General features: G+C 40.7%; 1 pseudogene; it reads left to right on the top strand.

Moving 5' to 3' along the window:
- The first annotated feature begins 1,319 nt into the window (after window positions 1-1,319).
- On the top strand, window positions 1,320-2,947 carry LOC130046161 (zinc finger MYND domain-containing protein 11-like; annotated as a pseudogene).
- Window positions 2,948-4,359: the final 1,412 nt, after the last annotated feature.

The raw sequence follows: 4,359 nt of genomic DNA, 5'->3' as shown, positions 1-4,359 counted from the left end.
CACGGAAGCGCGCAGGGCGTCGTCTAGGACCCTGGGTCACCCAGAGCCCTAAGCCTCTTCTTGTTCGTCCCCAATGCTGTGCTGGTCTTCTTCCTCTCCCAGGTCAGTTAAGCCACCAGTACTCAAACCTGGGAATTGGCTTTCTTCGCGCAAGCGCCCAGGGCGTCCTCTAGGACCCTGGGTCACCCACAAGACCTGAGCCTCTTCCTGTTCGTCCTCAATGCTGTGCCAATCTTCTTCCCCTCCCAGCTGGTATCCCCCCACACACCAGATACCTGTGGGAACGTGGACTCTTCAGAAGTGGCTTTTGAAGAGGCTTTTCTATATGCAAATAGTGAGAGAGAAGAAAGTGACATGAAAGTGATATGAAAAAAACAATCTCATTCACAATTGCGCCAGAGAAAATCAAGTACCTAGAAATCAGCTTAACAAGTACCGAGAAAATCAAGTACCTAGAAATCAGTTTAACTAAGGAAGTAAAGGACTCGTACAAAGAAAACTACAAAACGCTACTTCAGGAAATAAAAGAGGACATCAGAAAATGGAAAGATATTCCCTGCTTATGGATTGGGAGAATTAACGTTGTACAAAATGGAAATACTTTCCAAAGCATTGTACACATTCAATGTGATCTCTATAATGCTACCCATGACATTCTTCAATGAAATGGAGCGAACACTCCTGAAATTCATATGGAACAATAAGCCCCCACGAATAGCTAAAGCAATTCTTGGGAAAAAGAAAATGGGAAGAATCAACCTCCCTAACTTCAAACTCTACTACAAAGCAGTAATAAATAAAACAGCTTGGTACTGGAACAAAGGCAGAGCTGCAGACCAATGGAACAGGGTTGAATATACTGACATCTCCACCCAAATATATGATCATCTAATCTTTGATAAGGGAGCAAGAAATGTGAAGTGGAGCAAGAAAATCCTCTTAAACAAGTTTGCTGGCAAATCTGGACAGTTACATGCAAAAACATGGGCTCAAATCTCTGCCTAATACCATTTACAAAATATAAGATCAAAATGAATTAAAGACCTCAACATCAGAATGGAATCCATAAGGTACATTGAAGACAAAGTTGGCAAAACCCTCCATGACACTGAAGCTAATGGTCTCTTCAAAGATGACACACCACTGGCCAAACAAGTGAAAACAGAGATAGACAAATGGGACTATCTTAAACTAAGATGCTTCTGCACCTCAAAAGAAACACTGACCACATTTCAAAGACAGGACATCCCGGGTGCCAAGCGGGGCACGGGAAGAACCAGAAGATATGAGCCTGAGTCAGGCACCGCTGCACTGAGGGCAGCTAAAGAAGCAAACAGGTCATGGCACGTTTAACAAAAAGACGACAGGTGGATACAAAAGCTATCCAACATCTCTGGGCAGCCATCAAGATCATGCGGAACCAGAAACAAATAGCCAACATAGACCATTTTACAAAGTATATGTCTCAAGTCCACAGTATGCATCCCTAAGAGACCACACGTCAGCGGAGTTTAGCTGTGAAAGATGGTCTTATTGTGGAAACACTGACAGTGGGCTGCAAAGCTTCAAAAGCTGGTATTGAACAAGAAGAATATTGGTTGCCAGGAGATGAAATTAGTATCAAGAAGAAAAACACAAACAGGTGATGAGTATTATCTGAGGTTCATTGTCTCCCACATGAAAGAGAGGGCCATAAACCTTAATAAAAAGGGGAAGGACGGCAAACACCTGATGTACAGAAGGCTGGTGCACTCTGTGGTTGATATCCTCACCATCCAGGAGAAAGTGAATGAAGGGAAATACCAACATTTTGAGGAGTTCAAAGCTGATGCTCAGCTGCTTCTGCACAACACAGTGATTTTCTATGGAGTGGACAGAGAGCAGGCTGACATAGCACAGATGCTGTATAAGGACACATGTCATGAGCTAAATGAACTACAGCTTTGCAAGAATTGTTTCTGTTTGTCAAATGCTCATCCTGATAATTGATTCTGCTACCCTTGTATACCTAATCATGAACTGGTTTGGGCTAAAATGAAAGGTTTTGGATTCAGGGCAGATAAAGTCGTGCAGAAAGAGGATAATCAAGTTGACGTCTGCTTCTTTGGGCACCACTACCAAAGGGCCTGGATCCCCTCTGAAAAATTCAGGACATCACAGTCAATGTCCACTGGCTGCATGTTAAACGCAGCATGGGCTGGAAAAAAAGGCCTGTCATGAGCTGGAATTGCATCAGCGTTTTCATCGAAAAGGAAGATTCTGGAAGTCTAAGAATGAGGACCGAGGTGAGGAGGAGGCAGAATCCAGCATCTCTTCCACCAGTAATGAGCAGCTAAAGGCCACTCAAGAACCAAGAGCATAGAAAAGATGACGGAATCAGAATGTGGAACCCAAAAAAGAAGAACCAGAACCTGAAACTGAAGTCATGAGTTCTAGCCAGGAAATTCCCACAATGCCTCAGCCAATTGAAAAAGTCTCTGTGTTAACTCAGACCAAGAAGTTAAGTGCCTCTTCACCCAGAATGCTGCATCGAAGCACCCAGACCACCAGTGATGGAGTATGTCAAAGCATGTGCCATGACAAATACACCAAAATCTTCAACGACTTTAAAGACAGAATGAAATCTGATCACAAGCGAGAAACAGAGAGAGTTGTAAGAGAAGCCCTGGAAAAGCTGCGTTCTGAAATGGAAGAGGAAAAAAGACAAGCTGTAAATAAAGCTATGGTTAATATGCATGGTGAGATGGACAGAAAGTGTAAGCAAGTGAAGGAAAAGTGTAAAGAAGAGTTTGTAGAAGAAATCAAGAAGCTAGCATCACAGCACAAACAGCTGATTTCTCAGAACAAGAAGAAGCAGTGGTGCTACAACCGTGAGGAGGAGGCCATGTACCACTGTTGCTGAAACACGTCGTACTTCTCCATCAAGTGTCAGCAGAAGCACTGGCACGCTGAAAAGATGAGCGTCTCCATGAGGACTCTTCTCAGACACAGCGGTTTTTGTTCCCAAGAAGCCAAAATTGTTTAGAATTTGCTTCCCATTTTGCACAAGCCTTTAAACACTTTTCGTGAAGAAATTTTGCACAGTAGTTTAAATCTTTTGTTAGTGCTCCTCCAGAGTTTTTCGGGGGGATATAAGTAACACCAGTGGAGAGTATTATTTTAAATAAAATTTAATTAAGAATTTGTTGCATTTTCAGCAAATTTTAAAATGTTTTTAGGTTTTACAGTGATTTTAACCTTTAAACAACAGATCTTTAAAAAAAAAAACAACATGTGAATACAGAGAAACATTTAAAGTAATCTATATGCGAGATCTGTGTCAGAAAGAAATCATACTACCTGGGTGTGGATCTTTATGTATCTTAACCTGGTTGAACTGGTTTTATTCAGCTTCCTTCACTGTTTAAAGGTATTATCTGTTAGTCATGCCAGTGAGTACATGATTGAATTTAGGGAACAGAGTTGACACAGCAGGTGCTAGTCCTGCATATTTTTCTTAAATATTTCCCAATTGTATTTTTCATTATTTCTTTTCAATATATAACTTTTATAACAAATTATTAGCTTTGATCTTGTAGTTTAAAATTGCAGGGAAACTGGGGTAATTTTTTACTGAGCTGGATCTTAGAGAAAAATGAATATTTAAAATTTCAAGTTTGCACATTTCATCTTTGTCCTGAGTGCTTGTAACAAAAACAACTGAAAATTTAAAAAAAAGCCAAAAACTACCTTGATCCATAATGAAATTATAGATGAGGCATATAATTTTTTAACGCTTCCCTTCTCTCCCAAGTATCATCTGATTGCCTATTTTCTGGTGTCACATCATATACCGTAAGGTAAAACAAAAAGAAAGAAAGCACTTACATTTCACAGGAGCTGTTACAGTAATGGGCCATCGCCTAAAGAAGAACTCCATCACTGAACACAGAATGAAGAATAAGACATGTCAATTTTTCTTGTATTAAATATGCCGTGATTTGTAAAAAGTCTGTATTTTGTGGAATGTCTGGATTAAGAAGCATTACCAATAGGAATGGATTGATAGTTGAATGATTTTTTTAAATATACATATATAAAATAGAAAAAGGCAAGGTAAAGGTAAAGGCCCTCCTGTTGATCGTCGATTTTCTCGAGCAGGCCCAGTAACGTCTCCATTGGAGACTTTGTTGTTACTGTGTCTGGCATATCGAATACTCTCGGTAGCTTGCCGCGCTCTCCGAGAGGGGCGGAGGAATCGAACTCGGGTTGGCCATGTTGGCCGCTTGAAAGGCGAACACCCTACCGCTGTGCTATCGCTCACATTTTTTGTTTTAAACTCTTACAAGTTTTGTTTTGTTTTTTAAGACTGATCTTAGA

Source organism: Sorex fumeus, unplaced genomic scaffold (assembly GCF_029834395.1).
Source record: "Sorex fumeus unplaced genomic scaffold, SorFum_2.1 ptg000131l, whole genome shotgun sequence".
Classification (NCBI taxonomy): Eukaryota; Metazoa; Chordata; class Mammalia; order Eulipotyphla; family Soricidae; genus Sorex; species Sorex fumeus.
This window is presented reverse-complemented; position numbering and strand designations above follow the sequence as displayed.